The following is a 16024-nucleotide window of genomic DNA, read 5'->3' as shown; positions in this document are numbered from 1 at the left end:
ATTTTTCTTCATAAATTTTGGCCAAAATTTATACTGCTACATATCTTTTTATGTACAAGTTATAGGCCCCTTTCACACGATCGGACCGTTCAGGTCCGCCTGTCACTTTTGACGGCGGACCTGAATGGGCGCTCCATGTTAGTCTATGGAGCGTCGGATGTCAGCGGAGACATGTCCGCTGACATCCGACCCGGTCCGATCCACTGAAGAGCAGACGGATGGCCCTACGTCCAGGTCCGTCGCTTGTGGATCGGATCGGGGGAGATCTGACGAAAACGGACACGCTGTCCGTTTTCGTCCGATCCCTCCATAGGCGGGAGCGGCGCCTGACAAGCCCCTCCCCGCTCAGTGAGCAGAGAGGGACCTGTCATCCGCTGGCTCAGCGGAGATCAACGGACAGATCTCCCGCTGAGCCGGCGGACCGAGGCGGGCTCCGTAGAAATGGAGCCCGCCTCGTGTGAAAGGGGCCATAGAGTCTACAAACTATGGTACCAATCACTGAAAATTGATCACATCTGATCAGACTTTCAGTACATCAGGTGAATCTCATTTCCTGAGACATTAACAAGTCAGGAAAGTACAAATAACCCCCAAATGACCCCCTTTTTAGAAAGTAGAAAATAGGTACTCGGGTACTCTGATGGGCTGCAGATAGGTACTCGGGTACTCTGATGGGCTGGTTACAGGTACTTGGGTACTCTGATGGCCTGGTGACAGGTACTCGGGTACTCTGATGGGCTACAGATAGGTACTCGGGTACTCTGATGGGCTGGTGACTGGTATTCAGGTACTCTGAAGGGTGGTGACAGGTATTCAGCTACTCGGTACTCATATGAACTGTGACAGTTACTCAGGTACTCTGGTACTCATATGGACTGTGACAGCTACTCAGGTACTCGGGTACTCAGATGGATTGTGACAGGTACTCGGGTACTCAGATGGACTGTGACAGGTACTCGGGTACTCAGATGAACTGTGACAGGTACTCAGATGAACTGTGACAGGTACTTTGATGGGTGATGACAGGTACTTTGATGGGTAATGACAGGTCCTCTTTATTGGGGGGGCAAACAGTGTGATTGGTGTACACTGTAAGCGGTAATGGGATGTTACCGCAATCTCCTTCTCCCACACGATCGGTGTGTGAGGAGGAGAACCCAGTAACATCTTGTTACCGCTCTGTATTTACATTTAGTGATTGGCTGTGAAAGGATCACAGCTGATCACGTGGTAAACAGCCACTGGCCAATGGCTGTTTACCAGCGTTGGTGACAAGCAGTGTTCCTGGGAACATACCAGACCCTGGATTTTGAAGGGGACCCCTACGCCATTAAAAAAAAAAAATTGGCGCAGGGTTCCCCTTAATATCCATACCAGACCTGAAGGGCCTGGTATGGAATTTGGGGGGACCCCCACGCAATTTTTTTTAACTTTTGGTTTGGGGTCCCCCTTAATATTCATACCAGACCCAAAGGGCCTGGTAATGGACTGGGGGGAACCCATGTCGTTTTTTTTCAATGAGTTTTATCTATATTGTCGGGACCTGACAATTCATTATAGCCGCGAGCAGTTTTAAATTACTTTTTTTCCTTTAGAAATGTCATTTTGCTGCGGGACTATTCTAAACATGGGAAAAATGAGCCAGTTTACAGGCATACTATAGACACCCACCAGGTACGAAATTTAAAGGAATATTTCACTTTTATTGTTTCACTTTAAGCATTATTAAAATCACTGCTCCTGAAAAAAGGCAGTTTTTAAAACTTTTTTTTTGCATTGATCCATGTACCCTGGGGCAGGACCAAGGTCCCCAAACATTTTTTATGACAATACCATGCATATAAGCCTTTAAACTGAGCTCTTTTGATTTTTCACGTTTGTGTCACATAGACTTTAACGGTGTTCGAACAAATTTTTTGCCTGTTCGCAAGTTCTGGTGCGAACCGAACCGGGGAGTATTCGGCTCATCCTTAAAGCTAAGCAGGGCAATAACTTCTCCGCAGGATGTGGAAACCTTGCAAGAAGATCTGAACAAATTAATGGGGTGGGCAACTACATGGCAAAGGAGGTTTAATGTAGAAAAATGTAAAATAATGCATTTGGGTGGCAGAAATATGAATGCAATCTACTAACTGGGGGAGAGCCTCTGGGGGAATCTAGGATGGAAAAGGACCTGGGGGTCCTAGTAGATGATAGGCTTAGCAATGGCATGCAATGCCAAGCTGCTGCAAGCAAAGCAAACAGAATATTGGCATGCATTAAAAAGGGGATCAACTCCAGAGATAAAACGATAATTCTCCCGCTCTACAAGACTCTGGTCCGGCCGCACCTGAAGTTTGCTGTCCAGTTCTGGGCACCAGTCCTCAGGAAGAATGTGCTGGAAATGGAGCGAGTACAAAGAAGGGCAACAAAGCTAATAAAAGGTCAGTAGAATATTAGTTATGAGGAAAGGTTGCGAGCACTGAACTTATTCTCTCTGGAGAAGAGACGCTTGAGAGGGGATATGATTTCAATGTACAAATACCATACTGGTGACCCCACAATAGGGATAAAACTTTTCCACTAAAGGGGATTTAATAAGACACGTGGCCATTCACTAAAATTAGAAGAAAAGTGGTTTAACCCTAAACTGCTTAGAGGGTTCTTTACTGTAAGAGCGGTTAGGATGTGGAATTCTCTTCCACAGGCGTTGGTTTCAGCAGGGAACATCGATAATTTAAAAAAACTATTATATAAGCACCTAAACGACCACAACATTCAGGGATATACAATGTAATACTGACATATAATCACACACATAGGTTGGACTTAATGGACTTGTGTCTTTTTTCAACCTTGCCTACTATGTAACTATGTAAATGCACATTTTTTTTTACCTGCAAAAAAATGTGCATTTATGATTTTTATTTTTCTAAAGAAAACTTGTCCTTTAAATCTTACCTATTCTATGCAAAACTATTCAATCAGTTCCCAGTACCTTAAAATGTTTGTAACCCTAAAAAAAAAAAAACTCCTTTTCCTTTAACCACTTGCTGACCAGCCGCCATCATTATACGGTGGCAGGACAACTTGTTCCCGCAAATCGCCATACTGACAGGAAAGGAGAGACAGATCGTCTGTTCATAGTAATCAAGAACAGCGATCTGTCTCTTCCTCTAGTCATTCCAATCCCCCCACAGTTAGAAACACACATGAGGGAACACATTTAACCCCTTGATCGCCCCCTAGTGTTAACCTCTTCCCTGCCAGTGACATTAACACAGTAATCAGTGCATTTTTATAGCACTGATCGCTGTATAAATGTTAATGGTCCCAAAAATGTGTCAAAAGTGTCCGGTCTGCCTGCAATGTCGCAGTTCTGCTAAAAATCGCAGATTGCCGCCATTAAAAAGAAATTGTTTTTTAAAAACATTTTTTTGGATATTTATTATAGCAAAAAGTATAAAATATTGTATTTTTTTTTCAAAATTGATAAAAACCGCAGAGGTAATCAAATACCACCAAAAGAAAGCTCTATTTGTGAGGAAAAAAAATTTTGTTTGGGAACAACGCTGCATGACCGCACAATTGTCAATTAAAGTGACGCTGTGCCGTATCACAAAAAATGGCCTGGTCATTAAAGGGGAAAATCTTCTGGGGCAGAAGTGGTTAAAGCATGTTATACAGCACAGTGCTTGTGCTGTGTAACTTGGCCCCCTGTATCATCTAAAATACCTGGCTGATCAAGCCTGGTTATGCCCTCCCCTCTGACCACGGTTTATCATGGTTGCTGAGCCCTGACACCGTGGTCATTTTATACTTGCCCCGTCATCCACAGCTCTCCTCTGTCCTCCACCCCCCCCTCCCTCCCTGCCTGTCAGCTCCCCGATCCCTCCCCTCCTGATGATAGAATAATAGTGTAAAGTCTCTCCAATCTCCTCTGTTAGATAGAGCTATGTTCCCCAGTGTGTGTGATTAAAAAAAAAAAAAGCCACTATGTACCTTATTACATAGTGCTGATCAGCGCTCACGTGACCCCAGGCTCTCTCCTCCTGTCCTTTCGGGCTCCTGGCTGACATCAGCGGGAGTTCTCGGGCCCCTCCCACTGTAGCCATCAGCCTGGGAAAGGAGAGAGCTGGGTGGTCACGTGAGCGGCGATCGGCGCTATGGAATAAGGGACGTAATGGCTTTTTTTTTTTAAATCACACACACTGGGGAACATAGCATTATCTATCAGAGGGGATTGTTGAAACTTTACAAGTGGCTTTACAACCACTTTAAGTTAAAACGGATCTGTGTATTTCCTATGAATGCAACAGCGGGCTCCATTTACAAAGTGGTATTTTCCTCTTTAAAATTTGCAGTAAAATACCTCATAGCATTTTTCAAAAAGTTTTTTGGACATTTACAAGAAAAGCTACAAAAATAAGGCATGCGATACTTATGTAGTATTTATTTCACAAAACCATGCAGTATTTTATCTCATGCGTGTTCCAGTGGGATGGATACGGTGGACAGGAATTAGAACCCCTGTCAGTTTTTATTGCTAATAAAGAGATAAAATGGAGCTATATAAATCCTGCATAATACAAATCATAATAAATGGTTTACACTGTAGAAATATGCAAACTCGCGAAGTCAGTGCGGTCCCTGCAGCATATGTATTAATACAAAAGAAAAAAGGTGACTAGAATACCAGTCAAAGGGAAGCTGCTTTCACAAGACACACGTGGTTTATCAAAAACAACTAAACTAAAAATATTTAAATGTCAAATTTTGAAAGAAAATAGTATAAAAAATCAGATTTTTGTATTTATTTAAAGTATAACTAAAGGAAAAACTTTTTTTTTAGTTTGAAACAGAGTGGAGAGGTATTAGTAGACCTATTAGGTTTTTATTGCTGTCAGGAGCAGCAGCAAAGGATGTGTATGTACCCAGTCTGTGGTACTACAACAGAATGCGGTTTCTGGAAGACCAGATTGAAGCCAGGGAATCACTTTCTACACTTCCATCCTCCCTTCTCTCAACCCCAGCTGAGGTTTCCGAGGACCAACCTGGGCCTTCCATCCCGGAAGAAGTTGTGGAGCCCAGCTGGAGCCTGGTATAGTATTTTTGAACATATTTAGTGTCCAAAAATTATTGGTGTTAACTAGATGTTATTATTGCTAACAAATGAATGATTGAAGAAAAGATGTTTGTAGGGTAGGGGCCAAAAATGATTGTGACAAGAATGAAAAATGCTGGGCTCAGAATCATAGTCTTTTCTATTTATTAACATTCAATTTGCAACAATCATGAGCTGAAAATTGTGTGTGATTGATGAACCAAAAACTTCAACTATGTACCTTTTCCATACACAGGAAGACCTCAGCCAGGACGAGGCTCTGGAATGTGGCAGCCAGGAGGAGGTGGGGGTAAGTGTCAGCCAGGAAGAGGCCGGGGTAAGTGTCAGCCAGGAGGAGGCGGGGGTAAGTGTCAGCCAGGAGGAGGCGGGGGTAAGTGTCAGCCAGGAGGAGGCGGGGGTAAGTGTCAGCCAGGAGGAGGCGGGGGTAAGTGTCAGCCAGGAGGAGGCGGGGGTAGGTGTCAGCCAGGAGGTGGCCAGGCCCAGTAGCCTTACCCAATCCCAGGTACCTCCCCTCCACCTTACAACAAAAAGGGCCAGGAAAGGGAGTAACGTGGAGGAGGCAGCACTGGGCCTCATTAAGGAGGCTAATGTGGCCCTGAAACCCCCCCCCCAACGCTGAAGAGGCCTATGGCTGCTATGTAGCTGCAAAATTGCAGCAAATGGAGGAGGACCAACACTTCATGTGTGAGAATCTTATTTTTCAGTCTCTTCGGAAGGGGTTGAGGGGCCAAATTAGTGAGAACATGTACTTATGTGCGCTTGCCCATCCTCCTCCTCCTCCTTCTCCTGCCACAAGTCCACCTCCAGAGCCACAGCCTCCAAGGAAGGCTGCAGGTAAGGCTGCAGGGAGGGCTGCAGGGAAGCGTGGAGGGAAGGATGCAGGGAAGACAAGAAAGTGATGGCCTGGGTTCAGTCTGGTCTGACAGAAGACGCAGGCTGTTGTAGTACCACAGCCTGGGGACATATATGTCATCTGCTGCTGTTCATGATCTCTGGAAGTCCTGGACCAGATTGTGCTCCCTATTATATGGACTTCTCAGGCTACTAATTTTTAGTTACAAAGAGTTGATGTGTGCCCTGGGGTACAAAGGCTTTGCAAATGCAAGCAATTTCTCCAGCGTTGCCTTCCTCTTTATTTTGCTATGAGCCAGAATAAAGGTAGATTTTTTTTATATGAAAATACTTGCCTATGTGTTTTTCTTCAAAAAGGACAGTTTGTTTGTGAGTAGGCAGGTACATTTCAAAAATACAATGTCAAATTAACAAGGGACAACAACCAACCTCCTTGAGCTTTAAAAACACAAGATAATAATGTTATTGTGGAAAATTGACACACAAAAAAAAAAAGATCACTATAAAATAATTTAAAAATCATCAAAAAAACAAGAGATCTTGATTAAAAAAAATAATAATAATTCTAAACATTATTATGGAGATCTGGCTTTAAAAACAAAAAAGATTATTCAGGAGATCACGAGAAATAATAAAGAAATAAGTCTGTATGAATATCAGCAGCAAAACAAATTAATTCTTCTAGCATTATAAAGAACAAAAGAATGCGCTGCATTAACCACTTGCCGACCGCCGCACGACGATGTACGTCGGCAGAATGGCACGGGCAGGCAAAAGGACTTACAGGTACGTCCTTGCCTGCCAGCGGGTGGGGAGTCCGATCGGACCCCCCCCGGTGCCAGCGGCGGTCGGATTCAGGTCAGGGTCGATCGAAGGTGAGGAGGAGGCCACTCATTTGTGGCTCCCCCCTCGCGATCGCTCCTGGCCAATGATGGGCTTCCTCGGCTTCTGTGAATGTAAACAGAAGCGGAGGAAGTGATGTCATCTCTCCTCGAGCCGGTCTTTTTGATCCGGCGCCGAGGAGAGAAGACATCCAAGTAAGTGCACCAACACTACACTAACAGTAGAACACGCAGGCACACTTGTCACCCCCCTGTCAGCCCCCAGCCACCCCCTGATCACCCCCCTGTACCCCCACACATACTGACACCAATAGCAGGTTTTTTTTTTTTTCTGATTATTGCATTGGTGTCAGTTTGTGTCAGTTATAAGTGTTAGGGCAGTTAGGTTAGCCCCCTTTAGGTCTAGGGTACCCCCTCTTAGGTCCAGGGTACCCCCCTAACCCCCCCTAATAAAGTTTTAACCCCGTGATCACCCCCCGTCGCCAGTGTCACTAAGCGATCGTTTTTCTGATCGCTGTATTAGTGACACAGGTGACGCTAGTTAGGGAGGTAAGTATATAGGTTCGCCGTCAGTGTTTTATAGCGACAGGGACCCCCATATACTACCTTCTAAAGGTTTTAACCCCTTGATTGCCCCCTAGTTAACCCTTTCACCAGTGATCACCATATAATTGTTACGGGTGACGCTGGTTAGTTGGTTTGTTTTTTGTAGTTTTTTATAGTTTATTATAGTTTTAGGGCACCCGCCGTTTATTACCTTATAAAGGTTTAACCCCCTAATTGCCCGGCGGTGATATAAGTTAAGTTTTTAGGGTCAGATAAGGTCTGCGTCGCCCCAGGCAGCGTCAGGTTTGCGCCAGTACCGCTAACACCCACGCACGCAGCATACACCTCCCTTAGTGCTATAGTATCTGAACGGATCGATATCTGATCCGATCAGATCTATACTCCCCAGCAGTTTAGGGTCCCCCAAAAAAACGCAGTGTTAGCGGGATCAGCCCAGATACCTGCTAGCACCTGCGTTTTGCTCCTCGGCCCAGCCCTGCCCAGCCCACCCAAGTGCAGTATCGATCGATAACTGTCACAAAACACTAACCACACATAACTGCAGCGTTCGCAGAGTCAGGCCTGATCCCTGCGATCGCTAACAGTTTTTTGGTAGCGTTTTGAATCAGTCGCTGACAGTCAGGAGCTTTTTTGCCTGTGAGTCTCACTAGTGTACCCCTAAATTTAGAGCCCAAAATGGCAAATCGAAGGTACACTAGTGAAGAGGCCTACACGTTTCTGAGCATGACAGATAGTGAAGAGGAAGTCACTCATCTGTCAAGTTCAGGCTCAGAATACGATCCTGTAGAGGACAGCGGCTCCATGACAGATAGCTCTGACGACGGAGTTGTGGTCCCTGCTAGGGTCAGGCGTACCAGACCCCGAACTTCTTCTTCTGTCCTTGAAGTGCAAGAACCGCAGGTCCCTCGTATGGAGCAGAGCAGTACTAGTGCCGCTATTCCTTCTGGTGAACTGGCAAGCACCAGCGGCCTAGTACACCCTGGTCGTACATCCAGCACTGCAGTATCACGTGGTGACGTGGCGAGTCTCATAAGTGCAGTTCAAGCTGGTGAGGTGGCAAGCACTAGTAGGGTCCCGCTGCCACCTAGAAGACGAACACAGGCCCGTCGTGCCCATAGTGCCCTTCCTGCTGCATTCGCCAATCCGAATTGGGTACCCACCACTTCTGCAGCACCCGTATTGCCCCCATTTACTGGCCAACCCGGAATTCAGGTGGAAACAGTTGATTTTACGCCACTGGATTTTTATTCACTGTTTTTCACCGAAGATCTTTATAGATCTATTGTGGACCAAAGCAATTTATATGCTGGTCAACACATCGCCACTATTCCCCAGTCCTCCCTTGCCAGAGATTGGAGACCAATTACGGTCTCCGAATTTAAGATCTTTCTGGGCCTTTCCCTCAACATGGGCATAACCAAAAAGAGTGAGTTGCAGTCATATTGGTCCACTGACCCAATTCACCATATGCCCGTGTTCTCTGCTTCCATGGCCAGGGCACGATACGAGCAGATTTTGCGGTTCATGCACTTCAACGACAATGAACTCTGTCGTCCTCGTGGAGACCCTGGATACGATCGGCTCTACAAAATTCGGCCCCTCGTAAACCACTTCAACCAACGTTTTGCAGACTTGTTTACTCCCCATCAAGTTGTCTGCGTTGATGAGTCCCTGATTAAATTTTCTGGCCGCTTGTCATTCAAACAGTACCTTCCCAGCAAGCGTGCCAGATACGGGGTCAAGATGTATAAGCTCTGTGACAGGGCCACAGGCTATACATGTAGATTTATGGTTTACGAGGGCGAAGATAGTCACGTAGAGCCGACAAACTGCCCTGACTACATAGGAAGCGCTGGCAAGATAGTGTGGGACTTGGTGTCACCCTTATTCGGAAAGGGGTACCACTTGTACGTGGACAATTATTACACGAGCGTGCCACTTTTTAGTCACCTTTTTGATCATCAAATTGGAGCATGTGGCACCGTGCGACCTAATCGCCGGGGCTTTCCTCAGAGGCTTGTAGATTCCCGTCTTAGGCTGGGGGAGAGTGCCTGCTTGCAGTGTAATAACTTGCTCGCTATGAAGTGAAGGGACAATAAGAATGTTTTCGTTCTTACCTCCCTTCATGCAGACACGACGACCCAAATTACTACGGCGACTGGTGTTGTGGAGAAACCCCTCTGTGTAAATGAATATAACCAAAATATGGGAGGGGTGGACCTCAACGACCAGTTGTTGGCGCCGTACCTAATTGCCCGTAAGGCCAGACGCTGGTACAAAAAAGTGTCTGTATACTTAATTCAGTTGGCTTTGCTGAACGCTCATGTGCTATACAGAGCTTCAGGACGGACTGGATCCTTCCTTAAATTCCAGGAAGAGATCGTCAGAGCCCTTCTGTTTCCAGACGGTGCTCCACCTCACCTTCCCCAACCAAATGCAGTAGGCCGGCTGCATGAGAGGCATTTTCCTTATGTCCTCCAGAGTACCCCTACCCAACGAGCCCCCCAAAGAAAATGACGTGTCTGCAGCAAGCGCGGATTTAGGCGTGACACCCGGTATTATTGTCCCTCCTGTCCTGGCAATCCTGGTCTTTGCATTGGTGAATGTTTTGAACGCTACCATACACTAGTTGAGTTTTAGCGTAGGGTACAGCACTGCACAGACTAGGACACACTTTCACAGGGTCTCCCAAGATGCCATCGCATTTTGAGAGACCCAAACCTGGAACCGTTACAGTTTTAAAAGTTACAGTTATAAAAAAAAAATGTAAAAAAAAAAAAATACACAAAAAAAATATAAAATAAAAAAACCAAAAATAGTTGTCGTTTTATTGTTCTCTCTCTCTCTATTTTCTCTCTATTGTTCTGCTCTTTTTTACTGTATTCTATTCTGCAATGTTTTATTGTTATGTTTTATCATGTTTGCTTTTCAGGTATGTAATTTTTTTATAGTTTAATGTGCTTTAACCATTTTTTTGTTTTCAGGTATGCCATTCAGCTGCAGCGCGGATTTATTTATCTTGACAGCAACAGCGTTTGCTCCCACGATACATAAAGCCGTGACTCCAGCGCTGTCGGAGGTGATTTCACCACCACAGTTACATACTTCAGCATATATGCCGAAGCGTGGGGGCAGCAGTGGGTGGAGGAGTGATTTGCTCCTGCCTTTTGTGGGAGGATGCCCCCATGCTTCGGCATATATATATTTTAGGTAGGCACAGGTTGCGTTAAATGTTTTATTTTTTACTGTTTTTTTTTTTGTATTTGCTTTGCAGGTATGGTAAGTATTACTGTTATACTGTAATGTTACTTTGTTTTTTGTTAACCATCATTTGCTTAGCAGGTACGCCATTCAGTTGCAGCGCGGATTTATTTATCTTGACAGCAACAGCGTTTGCTCCCACGATACATAAAGCCGTGACTCCAGCGCTGTCGGAGGTGATTTCACCACCACAGTTACATACTTCAGCATATATGCTGAAGCGTGGGGGCAGCAGTGGGTGGAGGAGCGATTTGCTCCTGCCTTTTGTGGGAGGATGCCCCCATGCTTCAGCATATATATATTTTAGGTAGGCACAGGTTGCGTTAAATGTTTTATTTTTTACTATGTTTTTTTTTTGTATTTGCTTTGCAGGTATGGTAAGTATTACTGTTATACTGTAATATTACTTTGTTTTTTGTTAACCATCATTTGCTTAGCAGGTACGCCATTCAGTTGCAGCGCGGATTTATTTATCTTGACAGCAACAGCGTTTGCTCCCAAGATACATAAAGCCGTGACTCCAGCGCTGTCGGAGGTGATTTCACCACCACAGTTACATACTTCAGCATATATGCCGAAGCGTGGGGGCAGCAGTGGGTGGAGGAGCGATTTGCTCCTGCCTTTTGTGGGAGGATGCCCCCATGCTTCGGCATATATATATTTTAGGTAGGCACAGGTTGCGTTAAATGTTTTATTTTTTACTATGTTTTTTTTTTGCATTTGCTTTGCAGGTATGGTAAGTAATACTGTTATACTGTAATGTTACTTTGTTTACCATCATTTGCTTAGCAGGTACACCATTCAGTTGCAGCGCGGATTTATTTATCTTGACAGCAACAGCGTTTGCTCCCACGATACATAAAGCCGTGACTCCAGCGCTGTCGGAGGTGATTTCACCACCACAGTTACATACTTCAGCATATATGCCGAAGCGTGGGGGCAGCAGTGGGTGGAGGAGCGATTTGCTTATGCCTTTTGTGGGAGGATGCCTCCATGCTTCGGCATATATAAAACGGTGCATGTATGCCCATCATTAGAAGTGGGTGGATGAAGGGAGGTATTCTAATGGTGGGCATACCCACCGATCAAGATCTTTTTTTCGTTCAGCCCACAGGCTGCATGAAAAAAAAGTTTACAATGTATGCCCAACAAGGACCAGCAATGTACTGGTATGTTGCTGGACTTTGAGTGGTTACACCAGAATGATGCCTGCAGGTTTAGGTATCATCTTGGTATCATTCTTTTCAGCCAGCGGTCGGCTTTCATATAAAAGCAATCCTAGTGGCTAATTAGCCTCTAGACTGCTTTTACAAGCAGTGGGAGGGAATGCCCCCCCCCACCGTCTTCCATGTTTTTCTCTGGCTCTCCTGTCCCAACAGGGAACCTGAGAATGCAGCCGGTGATTCAGCCAGCTGACCATAGAGCTGATCAGAGACCAGAATGGCTCCAAACATCTCTATGGCCTAAGAAACCGGAAGCTACGAGCATTTCATGACTTAGATTTCGCCGGATGTAAACAGCGCCATTGGGAAATTGGGAAAGCATTTTATCACACCGATCTTGGTGTGGTCAGATGCTTTGAGGGCAGAGGAGAGATCTAGGGTCTAATAGACCCCAATTTTTTCAAAAAAGAGTACCTGTCACTACCTATTGCTATCATAGGGGATATTTACATTCCCTGAGATAACAATAAAAATGATAAAAAAAAAAAAATGAAAGGAACAGTTTAAAAATAAGATAAAAAAGCAAAAAAATAATAAGAAAAAAAAAAAAAAAAAAAAAAGCACCCCTGTCCCCCCCTGCTCTCGCACAAAGGCGAACGCAAGCGTCGGTCTGGCGTCAAATGTAAACAGCAATTGCACCATGCATGTGAGGTATCACCGCGAAGGTCAGATCGAGGGCAGTAATTTTAGCAGTAGACCTCCTCTGTAAATCTAAAGTGGTAACCTGTAAAGGCTTTTAAAGACTTTTAAAAATGTATTTAGTTTGTCGCCACTGCACGTTTGTGCGCAATTTTAAAGCATGTCATGTTTGGTATCCATGTACTCGGCCTAAGATCATCTTTTTTATTTCATCAAACATTTGGGCAATATAGTGTGTTTTAGTGCATTAAAATGTTAAAAAGTGTGTTTTTTCCCCAAAAAATGCGTTTGAAAAATCGCTGCGCAAATACTGTGTGAAAAAAAAAAATGAAACACCCACCATTTTAATCTGTAGGGCATTTGCTTTAAAAAAAATATATAATGTTTGGGGGTTCAAAGTAATTTTCTTGCAAAAAAAAATAATTTTTTCATGTAAACAAAAAGTGTCAGAAAGGGCTTTGTCTTCAAGTGGTTAGAAGAGTGGGTGATGTGTGACATAAGCTTCTAAATGTTGTGCATAAAATGCCAGGACAGTTCAAAACCCCCCCAAATGACCCCATTTTGGAAAGTAGACACCCCAAGCTATTTGCTGAGAGGCATGTCGAGTCCATGGAATATTTTATATTGTGACACAAGTTGCGGGAAAAAGACAAATTTTTTTTTTTTTTTTTTTTTTGCACAAAGTTGTCACTAAATGATATATTGCTCAAACATGCCATGGGAATATGTGAAATTACACCCCAAAATACATTCTGTTGCTTCTCCTGAATACGGGGATACCCCATGTGTGAGACTTTTTGGGAGCCTAGCCGCGTACGGGACCCCGAAAACCAAGCACCGCCTTCAGGCTTTCTAAGGGCGTAAATTTTTGATTTCACTCTTCACTGCCTATCACAGTTTCAGAGGCCATGGAATGCCCAGATGGCACAAACCCCCCCCAAATGACCCCATTTTGGAAAATAGACACCCAAAGCTATTTGCTGAGAGGTATAGTGAGTATTTTGCAGACCTCACTTTTTGTCACAAAGTTTTGAAAATTGAAAAAAGAAAAAAAAAAAACGTTTTTCTTGTCTTTCTTCATTTTCAAAAACAAATGAGAGCTGCAAAATACTCGCCATGCCTCTCAGCAAATAGCTTGGGGTGTCTACTTTCCAAAATGGGGTCATTTTGGGGGGTTTTGTGCTATCTTGGCATTTTATGGCCTTCGAAACTGTGATGGGTAGTGAGGAGTGAAATCAAAAATTAACGCCCTTAGAAATCCTGAAGGCGGTGATTGGATTTCGGGGCCCCGTATGAAGCTAGGCTCCCAAAAAGTGCCACTCATGTGGTATCCCCATACTCAGGAGAAGCAGCAGAATGTATTTTGGGGTGTAATTCCACATATGCCCATGGCCTGTGTGAGCAATATATCATTTAGTGACAACTTTGTGCAAAAAAAAAAAAAAAAAATTGTCACTTTCCCGCAACTTGTGTCAAAATATAAAATATTCCATGGACTCAACATGCCTCTCAGCAAATAGCTTGGGGTGTCTACTTTCCAAAATGGGGTCATTTGGGGGGGTTTTGTGCCATCTTGGCATTTTATGGCCTTCAAAACTGTGATAGGTAGTGAGGAGTGAAATCAAAAATTTATGCCCTTAGAAATCCTGAAGGCGGTGCTTGGTTTTCGGGGCCCCGTACGCGGCTAGGCTCCCAAAAAGTCCCACACATGTGGTATCCCCATACTCAGGAGAAGCAGCTAAATGTATTTTGGGGTGCAATTCCATATATGCCCATGGCCTGTGTGAGCAATATATCATTTAGTGACAACTTTGTGCAAAAAAAAAAAAAATTGTCACTTTCCCGCAACTTGTGTCAAAAAATAAAATATTCCATGGACTCAACATGCCTCTCAGCAAATAGCTTGGGGTGTCTACTTTCCAAAATGGGGTCATTTGGGGGGGTTTTGTGCCATCTTGGCATTTTATGGCCTTCAAAACTGTGATAGGTAGTGAGGAGTGAAATCAAAAATTTATGCCCTTAGAAATCCTGAAGGCGGTGCTTGGTTTTCAGGGCCCCGTACGCGGCTAGGCTCCCAAAAAGTCCCACACATGTGGTATCCCCATACTCAGGAGAAGCAGCTAAATGTATTTTGGGGTGCAACCATATATGCCCATGGCCTGTGTGAGCAATATATCATTTAGTGACAACTTTGTGCAAAAAAAAAAAAAAATTGTCACATTCCCGCAATGTGTGTCAAAAAATAAACTATTCCATGGACTCAACATGCCTCTCAGCAAATAGCTTGGGGTGTCTACTTTCCAAAATGGGGTCATTTGGGGGGTTTTGTGCCATCTTGGCATTTTATGGCCTTCAAAACTGTGATAGGTAGTGAGGAGTGAAATCAAAAATGTATGCCCTTTGAAATCCTGAAGGCGGTGCTTGGTTTTCGGGGCCCCGTACGCGGCTAGGCTCCCAAAAAGTCCCACACATGTGGTATCCCCATACTCAGGAGAAGCAGCTGAATGTATTTTGGGGTGCAATTCCACATATGCCCATGGCTTGTGTGAGCAATATATCATTTAGTGACAACTTTTTGTAATTTTTTTTTTTATTTATTTATTTTTTATATTTTTGTCATTATTCAATCACTTGGGACAAAAAAAATAAATATTCAATGAGTTCAACATGCCTCTCAGCAATTTCCTTGGGGTGTCTACTTTCCAAAATGGGGTCATTTGGGGGGGTTTTGTACTGCCCTGCCATTTTAGCACCTCATGAAATGACATAGGCAGTCATAAACTAAAAGCTGTGTAAATTCCAGAAAATGTACCCTAGTTTGTAGACGCTATAACTTTTGCGCAAACCAATAAATATACGCTTATTGACATTTTTTTTACCAAAGACATGTGGCCGAATACATTTTGGCCTAAATGTATGACTAAAATTGAGTTTATTGGATTTTTTTTATAACAAAAAGTAGAAAATATCATTTTTTTTCAAAATTTTCGGTCTTTTTCCATTTATAACGCAAAAAATAAAAACAGCAGAGGTGATCAAATACCATCAAAAGAAAGCTCTATTTGTGGGAAGAAAAGGACGCAAATTTCGTTTGGGTACAGCATTGCATGACCGCGCAATTAGCAGTTAAAGCGACGCAGTGCCAAATTGTAAAAAGTGCTCTGGTCAGGAAGGGGGTAAATCCTTCCGGGGCTAAAGTGGTTAAAAGATCCAAAAATTGACAGCGTGACGAATGTGCTATCTCCATTACGAACGCTCGTTTTACCAGAACGAGAGCTTCCGTCTCGTACTTGATTCTGAGCATGCGTGATTTTTTGCGCGTCCAAATTGCATACAGACGATCGCATTTTCGGATAGGAACTTTCCCCAACTGAAAAATAGAGAGCATGCTCTCAATCTTTTGCTGGCTGGAATTCTGCCAGCAAAAGACAGATGGAGCATTTTCCGTGAAAAAGCTCTCAGCGGAGTTTTGCTGGCGGCATTTCCAATCAGATGTATGCGGCATAAGAGGTATCCAGCTCCTTTTCAGGTGAATA

The 16024-nt window shown here is 44.0% G+C and overlaps 1 protein-coding gene across 1 annotated transcript in view; it reads right to left on the bottom strand.

Moving 5' to 3' along the window:
• LOC141144176 (uncharacterized) overlaps nucleotides 1–16024 on the bottom strand; it is a 387691-nt gene that overhangs the window by 19903 nt on the left and 351764 nt on the right. The window lies entirely within an intron of this gene.

This window comes from Aquarana catesbeiana, linkage group LG05 (genome assembly GCF_042186555.1).
Source record: "Aquarana catesbeiana isolate 2022-GZ linkage group LG05, ASM4218655v1, whole genome shotgun sequence".
Classification (NCBI taxonomy): Eukaryota; Metazoa; Chordata; class Amphibia; order Anura; family Ranidae; genus Aquarana; species Aquarana catesbeiana.
Note: the sequence above shows the minus strand (reverse complement) of the source record. Positions and strands in the feature narration are given on the sequence as shown.